The sequence below is a fragment of the Lacerta agilis genome, chromosome Z (assembly GCF_009819535.1).
Source record: "Lacerta agilis isolate rLacAgi1 chromosome Z, rLacAgi1.pri, whole genome shotgun sequence".
In the NCBI taxonomy this organism is placed as follows: Eukaryota; Metazoa; Chordata; class Lepidosauria; order Squamata; family Lacertidae; genus Lacerta; species Lacerta agilis.
Window position 1 is genome coordinate 44,606,193 of NC_046331.1, and position 16,643 is coordinate 44,622,835.

The 16,643-nt window shown below is 46.5% G+C and overlaps 1 protein-coding gene across 1 annotated transcript in view; it reads left to right on the forward strand.

Moving 5' to 3' along the window:
- Nucleotides 1-12,329: 12,329 nt before the first annotated feature.
- Nucleotides 12,330-16,643, forward strand: part of PLS3 (plastin 3) — a 60,179-nt gene continuing 55,865 nt past the window's right edge. The window contains exon 1 of the mRNA XM_033137099.1: nt 12,330-12,442. The gene's annotated coding sequence lies outside the window, so the exon portion shown is untranslated. The remainder of the gene's footprint in view (nt 12,443-16,643) is intronic.

The following is a 16,643-nucleotide window of genomic DNA, read 5'->3' on the forward strand; positions in this document are numbered from 1 at the left end:
GTGAAATCCGCAATGATACATTGGGCAATAGCTATTGGTCATAATATAGACATGGAAGCATGGGAACAATTGTGAAATAAGGATATAAAATTTGCAGCATGCTATGGTTTAAGAGAAAATTATATGAAAATGATATATTGTTGGTATCTAACACCGAGTAAACTGGCAAAAATGTATAAATCTAAATCAATGAAGTGTTGGAAATGCAAAGAAAAAGGTTTTTTTATCGTATGTGGTGGTCTTGTTAAAGGTTATAGCTTACTGGGAAATTATAATGAATTGAAAAGGATGTTTAAAATAATCTTTGTAAAAAACAAACAAACCCAGAAGCTTTTCTTTATGGAATTATAGGGACAGAACTACCTAAAGTGTATAGAAATTTATTTATGTATTCAACTACAGCAGCAAGAATGTCACTCGCACCAAAATGGAAAGAAGTTCCTGGAAAGGAAGAATGGATACAAATGGAATATGCAGAAATGGCGAAAGAATAATAATAAATCAAGATAACAAACTTTTTATAAAAGAATAGAAATGGTTTATTGAGTATTTACAAACAAACTGTAAACAGATAGGAACTTTGGCACGATTATTGTAATAACCTGCAGTTTCACTCCTCACAGAGTGGAAAATAGGGGCACTTGGAGGGTCTTCAGTCTCCTGATATTGAGGTCAAGCTGACCAACTGGAAATTGCCTGGATCCTATTTTTTTTCTCCATTTTGAAGATGGGGACTAAACTTGGCTAATTACCGTTAGCCAGTGAAAATTGTAAGAGGCAAGGTCCAGCTCATTCCCAGAACAAGTTTCTGCTGCTTCTTTTTATCTAGCAAGACCCTTGTGGCTGGGAATGTGTGTGTGTGTGTGTCTGCTGAAAAGTGCCGTTAATCTTTGTCTTTCTTCGCAACTCCTTTTCAAGCATCTAAAGCTCAGCTTAAGCAATGCTGTCTGAGAGCAGTGCAACCTCAGCTGCAAAAGCCACATCCTGCAGTTTCCGTTCCTCATCTCTCTTTAATCACCTTTTAAGTACATTTCTTGAGGCCCTGCAGGAAGGAGGGAGGGAGGGGCAACCCGGTGTATCAGAGTGTGGTCTGACAGTCACCACAGACTTATCAGCATCTCTTAATCACAAGTCACTCTTATCCAGTGGGAGGGATCAAATGGGTTCAAGGATCGCCCATCCATCCTCATTTCCAGATACAGGTGCAACAATCCTACTAACCTCTGCAAAGGAAGCATGGCTTTCCCAGGAACAAAAGATGGGGAAAGTGCTCAGCTGAGGACAACCATTAACTGCGATTTCTGAACAATGCAGCCCATGCTGTCTTTTCTTTTCTTTGTAAAGTTCAAAACCTGGATGACATGTTTCCTGAGCAGCCAGGATTTGTTCATTCCCCAAACAAAACATGCTGAAAAACATTATTACCTGTGCAGTGCTTTCAAGTACTGAAATCACTAATGCAGAAGCTGGGAACCCTTTTCAACTTGAGAGCCACATTCCGTTCCTGGCAACACTCAAGTTTCTACACACATTCTTTCACCTGCTCTCTATCTTCCCTCCAGGTGAAGCAAGAGGCATCCTCTGAGTTCAAGGACCCAATCCAGCCAGGCCAAAACACTCAAGGAGGGTTCAAAGCAGGGCCAATGAGTAGTGAGGCCTGAGAAGAGTCCTAGAACCAGATAATAAATAAAAATGAATGTGTTCAGCCTCTGGATCTGAAGTTCCACAACCTGCACAAAAGGCACATGCACCATCATTATTACTTATTAAATTTGCATACAACCCTTCATCCATTGATCCCAGGGCGCTTCACAACACAATAATGCAAGATTATCCCCCCGACACAGAATACATAATAGAAACATAAACAAACCAAGAACCCCCACCTCCCACAACACATTTAAAAGGATATCGGATGTTAATCAGCCAAAGGCCTGGTTGAAGAGGAACGCTTTGGCCTGACACCTAAAGGTGTATAATAAAGGTGCCAGGTGAGAATCCCTGGGGAGAGCATTCCACAAATGGGGAGCCACTACAGAGAAGGCCCCGTTCTCCTGTTGCCACCCTTTGGGCCTCTCATGGAGGAAGCACACAAAGAAAGGCCTCAGATGACTATCGCAGTGTCCACGTTGGTTCAAAATGAGAGAGGTAGTCCTTGAGGTATTGTGGTCCATGAGCCATTTAAAGCTTTAAATGTCAAAACCAGCACAGAAAATCTGGCCCGGAAACTAACTGGCAGCCAGTGCAGTCGGGCCAGGATCAATGTAATATTCTCGAACCCACTTGCTCCAGTGAGCAACCTGCACCAGCCAAAGTTTCCAAACCATCTTCATAGGAAGCCTAAGATCACTGACTGAGTTTATGGCAGAGGCAACACTTGAACTAGGGACTTCCTGCAGCTCACTCGGCTGTTTCACTCCACCAACAATCAGAGTGCAGTTATTAACAGATTGTGGGGGTGACCTTACATACACATATTACAGGTATGTCCAACAGGTAGATCGCAATCTACCGGTAGATCACTGGACACCTGTGGTAGATCACTGGTAGATCATTGGCTCCCCCCAAAGAAGCTGAACAACTGTGGCTCCCCTAAAAAAAAGCTCAACATTTTACCTCCTCCCTGAAAAAACTCAACCACTGTGACCCAACCCCCCCCCCCCAATGGGCCTTCCTCCTTCCTAAAAAAGCTCAACAACTTTGACCTGAACCCCAAAAAAGTGGGTAGATCACTGCCAGTTTTTAACTCTGTGAGTAGATCAGAGTCTCTTGAGCGTTGGCCACCCCTGAATAGATCAATGGTAGCTTCCTGGTGGGTTGTAGGAGAGCATCACCTGACAGAGGAATTATCTGCATGAACCATTTATTTGTTCTTAGCAAGTAGGAGATCTTTCTTTAATGGCATACCTGGGCACATCACAAATGTGCCTTCTCACATTGCAGGGAGATGAGTCAGCAAAACCAACAGCTGAAGAGCACTACAGAGGAGAGAGAGGCAGGCCTGAAGTTCCTGTCAATATTTTGGAGGAAAGCCCCATGCATCAGCCCTTCTGGGCAGCTGCCTAATAAGGTGATCACTGTCTCATGAAACATACACAGAACTGGAGGAGGAAGTTGGAGATGACACTCTTTCCCTTTTTCTCTTTAGCCACGTGCCTCAGTCAAGGCTCAGATTAATTCTACTATTAATCCTTTTATCCAGATTCCTTTTTCTTTCTCTGTCTCTTTTTCTGGAAAGGGAAGTTATCAGAAATTGTATCCATGGCACTCATTCAAAAATTCAAAAAATTTGGTTACGTTCAATGTCAGACAAAATGGTATCCATTTTTTTCCCTTCATTTTTCCAACTTGGCATATGTGTAACATTTTTATGTCAGCATCATTTGGGTAGGTTCTCTTTCTATACATTTGTTGGTTTACGTGGGCAATGAGAGAAGGTTGAGGGGCCCCTGGGGCATTGTTGTTTGCCTTTGATGGACTGCATTGAGATTCGTTTGCGTGTGTGGAAGAGAATCCAATGCACAATTAAAATGCCTAACTGCCTCAAAAGAAGCCTGGGAACAACCACATGCTATAGGTGTTGGGAATTGTATTTCTGTGGGGATTCTTTGGGGGGAGCCATGTGCTTTAGATGTGTGTTAAATGCTCTTTAAATGTACGGTGTGGATCCCAGTTTAAGCAATCGCCATGCAAATACAGTGGTACCTCTACTTATGATCTGTTTCACGGTGCTGTTAGCACCCCCAAAAGTCTGTAAGTAGAGTGTTGCTACTGTGCATGCGCGAAGCACACAGATTGCTTTTGCATGTGCGCGCGCAGCTAACCCAGAAGTAAACACTTCCGGGTTTGCCACGTTTGTAACCTGAAAAGCAACATGAGGCAAATGTAACACGAGGAGGTATGACTGTACCAACTCTTCCCACTGTTGGGCTCATTTCTCCATGCCTCTCAGTGAAGCGCAACAACGAGACACTTCTGCACATTCCCACCTCCCCTCTAGTGCTCCTCTCAGAATCACTTCCTTCCTGCGTTTATATTTCGCAGCAAATGTTGCTGGCTTGTTTGTGATGGGAAAATATGCACCAACACTATGCATTAAAGGTTTATTGATTTGATAATATGAGCCAGGAACACCACACCCACGAGTGAGCATGACTGAGGTCTTGCCCACTGGAATATTGTGACAAAGTGACTCATCTCCATCTACCTGCTCCCCCCGCAGCAAGAAAGAGGAGGCAAGCTAGCCTTGAGTGCAAAAACAAAAGAAGCATGTTGGGACTAAGACATTTTGAGGGAAGCCTCTGAAAAATGCCTTTGGATTGCTGCCTTTGGAGTAGGGGCAGGGAACCTCAGGGTTGGGGGGAGGACGTGTGTGTCATCGTGTCCCCCCCCCGGTCTGGCACTCAGAACTCTCTGCAGGCCACACCATTCACTGGCTTTGCTCCCCCCCACCCCAGTATATTTTGCCTGTCTGGAATGTGTTCTTGAACTCTGTTAATTCCTCTTTCCACTTGCTCTCTGTATCACTGAATACAAGCTCCATGAGGTCAAAGCCAAATTTCCTCAGATTTGTTTACACCTAGTTAACCAGGCCTACTTAGTTCAGCTTCCTGTTTCCCATAGTAGATAACCAGATACCTCTGGATCTGCATGACCCCCCCCCCCAATCTCTGCAAACAGGTCTAAGGGTAGCTGAACTAATGCAGACCCTCCAGGTGTCCCTATTTCCCAAGGATAATCCTACAAGGAGAGGGGGGAAAGGTGGTTGGGCCACTACTTTTATTTCTCATTCATATTTATATTCTGCATGCAAGGCTACTTAAAATTAATGATAAAACTAGTACTAAAACTAACCACCAGCAACTGTCTTTGGTATACAGCTCCCCACACCCCCAGGACTTTAAAACACACAGAGAGAAAGATCAAGGCCATATTTGATCTCTAGTTTTCTTTTCCAAGTGCCAGCCCTAGACTGGTGTCTCTGAGGCATTGCCAGATATTTCCTTGACAGCTAGATGCTGTTGCTGGAGCGTGAGGAATTTAAAAGAGGTTTAGACAAATTCAAGGAGAACTAGGTGATCGATGGTTACTGGCCACGATGGCCAGGTTTTCCCTCCACAGGGCTCAGGTCCTGCTTGCTGGCATAGTTGGCCACCATGAGAGTCTAGATGGGCAGTTTGGCTTGACCCAACAGGGCTTTCCCTGTGTTCCTATGACAGCTGCTGCTCTGCACCTAGGCGGGGAGGCACTTGTGTGTGTGGGGGGGGGGGAATCAGCTGTGGCCACTTGTTCCTCTTAATTGCATCCTTCCCCTTCTGCCATTTCTGTGCTAAGGTTTTATGTTCTCAAAGCAGCTGCTGACAAGGCAGCTCATTCCTCTCAGCATCTGGGAGGGTCTGTGTGAAATCATCAGCTGCTAATATCTGGGGCACAAGTGAAACTTTGCACAAAGCTGTTTGTTCCCAGAACACTCAGGAAGGACTTTAGCACATGGCTGAATGTTTCTCTACCTCAGATCTGAACAGGTGCCTTGCCACACCGCAGAACGCCAGACGCACTCCAAACACCCAACAGCAACAGCCACTCCATTGGAGCAACTGCAGAGGGGTGCCTGGACAGAGCCAACTGCACAGGGGAGGTGGGGGGGGGGACAATGCTACAAAGCATAACTGCTGCAACTGCCTCTCCCACCTCCACAAACTTTTGTCACATATGAGTTGCGTATCTTGTTTCAGTTAGATTGCTCTAATACTTTGCTCCCCCAACAGCTGGGAGCAACGTTTCTCGCAAAGCATCAACACTTGCCCCAGCCAGCAGCACACACTGCTAAGCTCTTTCTTGAATCTTGACAAAAGTAATTGGCTGCTGCAACTTGTGTCCAAACACTCATGCGAGCACATTGGCTCTGCAGGACCATGGACTGGATGCATAGAGAAGGAAATGCTACCTCAGAAAATTGTGATTGGCTGCAACTATACACCACATAAGCTGAAGCTGGGGAAGGGCTGCAACTCAGTGGCAGAGGGTCCCAGGTTCCATCTCCAATGGCATCTCCAGGTAGGGCTGGAAGAGAACCCTGCCTGAAGGCTTGTAGAAATGCTGCCAGTCAGGGCAGACCAGTGTTTTCCAAACTTATTGTTTCTGGGCTACAGTTCACATCATCCCTGACCACTGGTCCTGCTGGCCAGGGATGATGGGAGTTGTAGTCCAAAAACAGCTGGAGACCCAAGTCTGGAAAACACTGGTTGGTATAGACCAGGTCAAGGTGACATGATAGAAGTTTATGGAACTATGCATGACATGGAGAAAGTGAAAGGTTTGTCTCCTTCTCTCATAACATTAGACCTAGTGAACACCCAATGAATGTTGGAAGATTCAGGACAGATGTGTGTGGGGGGGGAGTGCTTATTCACACAGAACTGAACTAGGTGGGCCATTGGCCTGATCCAACAAGCTATTCTTATGTTCTTATGAGGTAGTTGGGCCAAAGGTATGACTCTGTGTAAGGCAACTTCCCATGTTCATTCATGGGTAGGCAAACTAAGGCCTGGGGTCCAGATGCGACCCAGTCGCCTTCTAAATCCAGCCTGCGGACGGTCCGGGAATTAGCATGTTTTTACATGAGTAGAATGTGTCCTTTTATTTAACATGCATCTCTGGGTTATTTGTGGGGCATAGGAATTTGTTAATTCCCCCCCCAAGGGAAAAGGCCCCCCCACAAGGTCTGAGGGACAGTGGACAGGCCCCCTGCTGAAAACGTTTGCTGACCCTGATATAAATAGATGATAGATAGAAAATACCTAATTACAAGTGCACAGAGTAAGAAAACACAAAGAAGAAGAAGAAGAAGAAGAAGAAGAAGAAGAAGAAGAAGAAGAAGAAGAAGAAATAATAGTACCAATGTGGGTGGGTGGGGGGAACCAGAACAACAAAAAATTGTAGACATTTTTTTAAAATTGAATTTATATACCGCTGTATAACCAGAGGTCTCAGGGCACTTCACAGAAAAGATCACAATATATAAAATAGAAACGATAATTCAATAACAACCCCCCCCCCAAGAGCCGCATTTTAAAAGGGTACAGGATGTTAATCAGGTCAACCAAAGGCCTGGTTAAAAAGGAACGTTTTTGCCTGGCGCCTAAAGGTATATAATGAAGGTGCCAGGTGAACTTCCCTGGGAAGAGCATTCTACAGACGGGGAGCCACTGCAGAGAAGGCCCCGTTCTTGTGTTGCCACCCTCTGGACCTCTTGAGGAGGAGGCACACATTACCAAAAAAAAATGTGTTATTGTAGTTAACCAGATCTTATCCTAATATAGTACCTTATTTATAAAAATGAATTCCAGCTATCATTGAATTTGTCCATAGCAAGTCTACATTTCTATGCAACTTTTTCACATGTAGCGAGCATGTACATATCTTCAATCTAATTGTTGAAGGGAGGTGCATTTTTATTTTTCCAGATCATCAATTCTTACAGGTACATTTTTGTTGAAATAAGGGTGCATAGAAAGGGGAAAGGCTGTGCTATGGGGTGGGAGAAAGCAAGTAGGGAGGGAGTTGGATGCTAGCGGATTCAGGGCCACCAATCCTTTTATTTTATTTTATGATGTAACATAAATCTGGCTGCTGTTATATAGAGATCTTTATTTGGATAATTTTTATAAAAGATTTTCCCCACTCGTGATACATTTGTTACAATTATTTTATGTCACTTCAGAGAAAAATTGTGCCTGACTGTCAAAACTCTTAAAAATCATGTTGCAGCCATTGACTGTTAGGCAGGAAGGAAACAAGTCACACTTGAGCTGGAATGAACATTTGCATCTGAGGTTTTGTATCTATGAAAGGGTTGATATGAATCACCCAGCCCCAACCTGCCTGTGACAGCCTCTAGCCTCTGTTTGCTTTGCAAATCAAGCTTGTTTTGCCATAAATTCCTCTGAATATCTTATTTTAGAAAAAGGAGCTAAAAGCACAGTCTTGTCTACAACTCAGCTCAGCTGGGTGGGATGGGATTTGATTGGTCCTCAATTCCTGTAAAGCAGAAAAGCACACAACTGCAGCTTGTGGAGGGTGGGGTGGGGGTATCTTATCACGGCATTGCAACATTTGTACACACACAGGACTGCCATTGTTGGCATCCGTCTGTCTTGCAAAACAATGGAGTGCACCTCTGGGGGCAAAGTCAAACTGCTGGATAATCACAGTGCCTGCTGTGCCTGCAGAGACCAGTAGGCTAACGCCTAACTTCTGCCTCCTCCATTGTCTTTGCTGTGTTAGCAGCACCAAAGTAACCTTCCTGGGGAACAAGCTAGGGAAGTGTGTCTGGAGGTCCTGGACTGCCCAGAGGACAACCCCCCCCTTCAGCCTCTCTAGTGTGGTCCAAAGGAAAGCAGAGCAAGACATTTGGCAGCAGGAGTTTTGGGAAGGAGGTGTACAAGGTGCCACCCAACTGTCTTAGGGTCTCCACTCTTGTGTAGAGTTCACTCCTTAGTCTTCTCGTCTTCTCTTCTCCTGAAGATGTCCTACACAGAGAGCAATAGCAAATTGATAAATGGGGCTGTGTTTGCATTTAGAGCACATGGATTCCTCAAAAGAATACTGGGAACTCTAGTTTGTTGAGTGTGCTGGGAATTTTAGCTCTGTGAGAGGTAAACTGGTCTGGGAGTGCTTCAGGATTTTATCTTTGTTTCCAGAGGCCCAGGTGGCCACAGTGGCTGGCACTAACTTCTACCAGCTTCAGCTACAGCTGTTTCTCGATCAGGATAGCCTGGCCACTGTTGTGCATGCACTGGTAACCACTGGCTGGATTACTATAATGCGCTTTACAGGGGGCTGCACTTGAGGTTGGTCTGGGAGCTGCAGCTGGTGCAAAATTTGGCAGCTCAACTGCTCACAAGTGCAGGATATTACCAGCATACATAGGTGCCATCTCCCTGGGGCCCTGGGTGCCCAGTCACCCACAGGTTTTCCCATTAAGGGGCTAAGCACCCACAGAATGTGGCAGAGGGTGCTTGGGCACTTTGCAGGGCATGTGCATGCCATGTCAGGCCGCTTCCGTGCCTTCCACCCTACCAGACCAGTAACACCAGTAACAATTGCTTTGAGAGGATATATCGTATGTGTTTGGTTAAGAAACAGGAAGTGAAAGGAACAATTTGCAAAACAACAATGAAATATTTTAAAAATGGAGGAAGTTGTAAGATGTTGAAAACTTGGCATGAGCCCAGAGCAGGGTCTTGAATTTCCTTGCATTGAAGCATCAGAGTTTTTGAAGCTGAGAAAATAATGTTCTCAGTCCTCAGCTAGTGAGTCATGGGTACCTTTGACGTGCACCTGCCATTCCAAAGTTTTGATGCAGGTAAAAATGGTCACAATCTAGGCGACACTGTGAAGTCACACTGGTTTGAACAGGAAAGAGTTAAGCATGCACTTAGCTCCCCACTGAAACTAAGGATTTGTGAAACTGCTTGCCTGGGGTTGGAATGAACCTGATATGTAAACACATAAAATAAAATGAAGCCAATTAATTAAAGTAAAATAGCTGGAACCCTTATACAATATTAAAACTGAGCCCTCAGAAAACTCCGAAACTGGCTTTCTGAAATAAGCATTGCAAAATAAGATCTGTTGCCGGTGCTTTTTTCTAAAATAAATAAATAAATAAATTAGGGGTACTCTGATTTTCCTACTCATATTGAAATACTGCCCCTCAACGAGGCCGAACTTAGATTCACAAAATGTTTAGGGGTATGCATTCCCCCCCCCCTGAAAAAAGCACTGTGTGTTGGTATGTCTGCAATGGAAAAGAGTCCTGCAGTTGATGAGCAGCCACCACAAATGGTTCCATGATGAACTAATTGATTAAACTTGTTAACTACTTGCTCCATAAAAGGTATCCCAGTGAATTGCAATTTATTTAAATCATAAGCATAAGTAAAAAATACATTCTAATATAAACACACTCCCACAAAAACATTTGCAGTTCATTTTTTTTAACCCATAGCAACCCATAGCCTAAGAGCAGCAGAAACAGCAAACAACATCACCACAGTCTATTAAACTTTATTCTGCATTCATTGTGATTTGCTTGCACAAAGTTGATGTGATGGTAAGACTATGTCATTTATTGTGATTCGATTACAATGCAGTTTTATGACAGTGAGTATTCATCCTGTGCTCATCCTGATTTTCTTGTGTGGTGTTTAAACATCTTCCCATTATTCATTCATCCCACAGTTCCCAGTGCATTTCTCCAACACTTTCCAAACTGCAAAAAGCACCCTCCCCAGTCAACTTGTTGTGCCAGGGGTGAGAGTATGCTTTAATCTATTATATATTTTGGAAAATGGATTGTCTGTCTGCCTGTCCCTCTGTTCCTTATGGGTTTGGACGCCTCTTGAGATATTGTTACCAAACTTGGCATAAGGGTCCCTGAGGTGGTGGTAGCGGTCTTTAGTTTGCCATTTGGGTGCCAGGCACCATTTTGAATCAAGATGGTGTACCAAAACATCACTTTGGTGTGACTTTGCTTGTTTTGTGGCATAGGTATGGCTGCCTCCCAAGGTATAATCACAAAACTTGTTACGAGGGTTCCCAAAGTGGGGGTGGTAGTCTCCATTGACATTAGGGTGCCAGGTGCCATTTGATTCAAAACGGTGAACCAAAATGAGACCTTGGCATGACTTCAACCAGCTTTCAGCCTGATGGGTCCAAACTCACAAATTGCACTGGCCATTTGAAAATCACAATATTTTTTGCTTTCTACAAATTCCCCAGGCAACACCAGGCACTCCCCATTCATCTACTCTAATTGCAAAAACCTAAAGCTTGAACCCAACCAAAAAACTACTGATAGTTCTGCAAGGCAGGGGAGACCAACAAGCAATGTCGTTCCACTTTGTGGTGTGGCAGGCAGGGCACCTGTGGCTGCTTCACTTTGCCTCATGGGTAGGCCAGCTCTGCTGGTCCAATGTCATACCAAAGCATTTTTTTGCCTCCAGTTTAGTTTCTGAACCCTATGTGTATGGGCAGGTCTATGCCATATGAAACCTGCCTGCTGTAATAGAATTGGCTCAGTTCAAGATGACATGCTTCTACCTTGCTTTGGTACCAACGTTTTGTTTTGTCTGGTGTTATGTTGTAACAGGGGTCAGCAACCTTATCCAGCCGTGGGCCGGTCCACCATCCCTCAGACCATGTGGTGGGCCAGACTATTTTTTTTGGGGGGGGGAAATGAACAAATTCCTATGCCCCACAAACAACCCAGAGATGCATTTTAAATACAGTAAAAGCACACATTCACATTCTACTCATGTAAAAACACCAGGCAAAACCCACAAATAACCCAGAGATGCATTTTAAATAAAAGGACGCATTCTACACATGTAAAAACATGCCGATTCCCAGACCGTCTGCGGGCCAGATTGAGAAGGCGATTGGGTTGCCTACCCGTGTGTTATAATATTGAAATGGCAGCATGGGAGAGGTTATGGAATGTAGTTTCCAGAGTACAAGTGGTCGCCCTGACTGATCCGAGCACCTTGTCCACATCCTTGAGCCTTAATAACTGAAACTCATCCAACATAACTAGTCCTGTGCTCTGGAAACCCCTTGAGATTCATCTGCTTTAACAGCAGTGTCAAGTTCCCAGGGGATGCAAATGACTTTGTCCTCAAAATGCTTTGCAAACAAGTCACAGTGAGCTGCCGTTGGTTCTGTTCTTTCAGGCCAGACTGTAAAAGGCCCTGTACTACCCAGAAAACACCCACAGTGCTCACATCCCATGTGCAGTGGTCATTTTAAAAATAAAAAATCAAGTTGAGCAGTCATGTGCATATCATGCATATCACACGCCACACATTCCCCTATAAACAGCTGCAAACGGCAAAAATGCACATTCACATCATCCCCATACGCATGAGAACATAGATACAGGAGACCTATAGGAAAAACTTCCTTGTGGCAGAAATACTTAAGGTGTGCTTAATTTTAAAATCATGCCGCATTTTAACATGCAATTGCATTTAGCATACAGTATATTGTTTGCAGCGCCTGATGATTCCCAAGGGGTCAGTCCGTGAAACTAACTCATCCCGGCTCAGCTCTCTCAGCTTCGGAGTCACCTCTAAGAGTTGAGCAACCACTGATTCTACCTGGGCGGGCAGCCCTCCCTCCAATCCCCGCCTCTGGAGAGTAACAGACATTCCTTGCCACCGAATCGCCTCCCGGATCGGCCTTGATGTGCGGGCGCTCGGCCCAATCCTTCCTCGGCTGAGGGGCGGACCTCGGCGCTTGAAGAGCGGGTGGGGGAGCGGGAGGGCCGAGCGATGCTCCTGGGCTGGGGTGGTGTCTAGGGAGCTGGGAAGCGCGCGCGGTGCCAGTCGGAGAGCAGAGCGCGAGCGAAAGAGGCATCCGGAGAGCGTAACGCACAACTGTGAGTGTCCCCGCGAGCGAGCGAGGCCGGGGGGGGGGGGGTCGCGGTCGGGGGCTCCTTTGGCGCTGCAACTTTCCCGCCGGCCGCTTCTGGCTGAACTTGGGGAGCTTTTCCGCCCTACCTCCTGCAAGCGAAACGCACGTGCCTTTATCAGTGGCGCCTGCCTCAGCTTGTGGGGGCTGCGCCCACCCTGCTTCCTTCGGGCCACTGGCCAAGAGGCCGGGCTGGGCAGCAAAAGCGAGGCCAGCTGGGAGGATGGCCTGCTGTAGGCGGGGGTGGGGTGCTCTCCGGACTCTTCCAGGGGGCTGCTGCAGGGCAGGGGGCTTGGGGCGCCAAGCGCTCTTGCTCCAAAGAGAAATTCTCCAAGGAAATGCCGCCAAAGCACTCTTGATCCTTGGGTTGGTTGGGGCAGCGGTCATGCTTTCCCCAGAAGGGAAAAATGCTCCTCAGTGAGAGGGAGAGACAGACTAGGACTGCTGCAAGATGCAACGGGGGCCCCTAAGCTCGATGGTTTTGAAAGGGCGCGTGGGTGTAAGAGAAATTAGGGCCGGAAGCGGGTGATAGGTCAGTCGCTGGCAATTATTTGTGGTGGCTGCGTGGGGCTTCCATGTTCAGGGGCAGTCTACCTCTGGATACTTTGACCAGATGGGCCCGTAGACCAAGTCAGCGCTTCCTGTGTCCTAACGCTTTTCCTCTGCAAGACTGCCGTTCGCAAGGGCTCTGGGAACATGCCGGGAGTGTCTGCACGTCCCTTTGCAAAAGGGCCTTTCAGACGTTACCAAACTTGTCGCACGTGCTTGAGGAAAAAAAGGGGGGCGTTGTTTCTTAGTTCCCATCTGTGCAATGGAAAACTAGTGTGGGTGCTTGTTGCTCCTGACCACTTCCATGTGGGTTGCATGTTCAATACTAAGTGCATGTGAAGCAGCATGAAGGGAGAGGTGCTCACTCGTCCCCCCCCCATTTCCCCCCAGGTTATCTGCTGTTCTTTCTGGGCACCCACGGCACACATTTCCACTAGCCGTGACAGGCCACCAGGCAGAGCTCTGAGCATTGCAGGCTCTTTGGGGGAGAACTGGTGCAGATGTGAGCACGCCTGCTCTTCTTGCCCTCCCCCTTTCTTCTGCAGCTGGCTCCTTGGCCCCACCCTTTGCAAGACCTGCATGGGTGGCTACTCATCTCACTCTTACAGCAGCAGGGTGGAGGCTACACTAAACTGAGAGTGGGAGAGAGCCTCTTGCAGCATCACATAGCTTAGCACACTGGACTCTTGCTTCTGATTCACTTGCTGCTGATTCTCAGGTGAGTGGAAAGTTACGAACTGCCCTGCTTCCAGCCATAGGCAGGTGGTGCCTCTGTCTTTCCAACCTGCTTGGTTCCACCACTGAGAAATGTAGGGCACAGGGCAAATACCGGCTGTAAGGTTAATTTCGGGGCCCTCTGTTCAACGGACATAAAAGCAGCTGACAACAGTTTGCATGTGGGCACGCAAAACTGCATGGCTGGCTGGCTGCATGTGACCTTCCGCCTGCTGCCATTCAAGGGGGGGTGGGGGTGAGCCACAGACCTTTTTGAGTGAATTGCAGACCTTTTGCATGTCCCAGTGACTGATTGGGCTGAGCTGCGTGACTCATTGACTTTTCCTGCGTTCACCAATCTTTGTGTATGAGACACATTCCAAAACTCGCCTTTCTTCTGCTTCTTCCCCCATCTCAACTTGCAAGTGGCTCCGTATTCCCTGGGGGAAGTGCTGAATGGGGAAGAGTATATTGCAATGCGCTCCGCAGCTTTTCCATTTCCAGGCTGTGCAGGGAGAGGCAGAGTGTCTGGCACAGACAAGAGCCTCCTCACCTTCCTCTTGCCTTCTTCAGCTTCAGCCAGAGCCTGGTTTGATTCTTGGGATCTCCCCTTCGCTCCCCTTCATGTGCCACACTTGATCAAAGGCTCTCACTCCCAAATAGACAGGTATGTCCCCCAGAGAAATGGATGTACTTCCTCTTGACTTGACTTACCTATCATTTCTAACGGGAAAGCCCCACTCTTTTGTGTGCCTTGGCATCAAAACACGTGTTGCTGTAATCCTCAAGCGGACAGCAGGTCTTTTCAACACACCTTGTTCCATGCTTTGGCCATGTACACACCATAGACTTAAAGCATATTTGAAGCACATCCCCCCTCCCCCGATCCCGGGAACCACAATTTAACCATTACGGAGCTGCGTTTTGCAGCTGCCTTTAAAAGAAAAAACACCTACACTTCACAGAATTCTGTCGGGGAAATAATGTGTCTCAAATGTGTGGTGTGAAAACAGCTGTAGCCTTACTATGCTGAAGTTTCTAATTTGTTGGTGTCACCCCAAGTTCGTTGCTGTTGTTATCTGAGATTAGCACACATTTATGACTGTTGTGAACTGGGTTGGTGGGGGGGGTGGATTTCAAAAGGGGCAGGGCCATGGAGGTACACAGAAGCTTGCTTTGGGGCTCAGGGACATATAAGACTTCACTTTAGAAACAAGCAATCAAGTTTTCTAATTGTATTGTGTTTTGAATTTCTGTGGTATTAAGGAACTAATTTCAGCATCAGGCCTGAGTTCTTTGTGATAATGGTCTCATCCACAGCATATCTTTAAAAAACTCATATTCCACTTTAGGTAAAAGGTAAAGGACCCCTGGATGGTTAAGTCCAGTCAATGGCAACTATGGGGTTGCGGCACTTTTCAGGCTGAGGGAGCCAGCGTTTGTCCACAGACAGCTTTCTGGGTCATGTGGCCAGCATGACTAAACCGCTTCTGGCGCAACGGGACACCGGGACAAGTGCCAGAGCGCACGGAAATGCCATTTATTCCACTAACAGTCATGGCTGCTCCCGAAAGAATCCCGAGAGCTGTAGTATGTTGAGGGGCACCAAGAGTTGTTAGGAGACCCCTCATGGAGCTACCTACACTTAGCACCATTAACACACTACAGTTCTCCTCTTCCTGTAGGGATGCATCAAACTTTTTGTGTTAATACTTGCGACTGTAACAATTTTTTTTTTAATAAGGTCAAATCTTAAATCTCTTGCTTTTTTGTATATAGCAAATCCATTAGAACATAAATGTCTTGCTGGATCCATCCAAACTAGTCCAGCGTCCTGTTCTCCAGCCAGATCCCTATGGGAAGCAAACATGGAGGACCTCAGAGCAACAGTAGTTCAAACAACAGTGGAGGGAGAACAAAGCCACTAAAGCGAGTGGCCATTGATAGCCTTCTCCTCCATGGATTTATTTAAATCCCCTTTTATAGCCATCCAGGTTGGTGGCCCTCACCGCTTCCTGTGGGAGGGAGTTCCACAGTTCTGGAGAAGGACTTCCTTTCATCTGTCCTGAATCTTCCAACATTCAGCTTCATGGGATGTCCACAAGTTCTAATGCTATGAGTGGGGGAGGAAAACTTCTTCTTTTGCACAAACCTCAACTTGATTTTCTTTGTTGCTCTTTCCCCCTCCTTTCCCCCCATCTACTCCTTCACAGGGTCCTATTTTACTATTACATCTTTGCCCCATACCCACATTCCTTGCTGGAAGGCACCACACACCTCATCAACCTTTTTTGGGGGTTGCTGGGGGACAGTTTGTGGCATAACCGAAGGATGCCCCCCCTCCTCCACAAAGCCAACCATGCCTTTGCCACCAGTAATTGGAGGAGGGGGTGTATATTCACTCCCGACAAATAACCTCCCACTAAACTGACACAGGAGGAGGAGAGGAAAGGAAGATTTAGCCTCCAGGCTGAAGCCTGGCTGCAGTGAAGATGCACACCCTGGGAATCCTCCTTGCACCCCTTTCCTCTCAAAGCACATGTGGCTCTTATTAAACTAAAGCACTCCTTTTTTTAAAAAAAAATATATAACTGAGAAGCCCTCACCCCAGCATGCTTTGTCTCAACTTCTTCCTCAAACTGGGGTTTTATGCTCCTGCCACGGGGCCCCTCATTTGGAGATAACTGCACTTCTGCCAGATAAAGTCTTCTCTGAATGGGCTGATTCATTAAGATGAATTGGCTTGCAATGGGTCTGGCTGCTCAAGGCTCCCTGGGGCAGTGACTCCAATAGATACTTGCTTTGTTGAGCTTTTACTGCTGCAAAGGGAAGCACTCCTGGGCATCAATGTGGTGACCCTTCTGATTTTCACTTAGCAGCTCAGAAGCATCATTGATTCATTATTA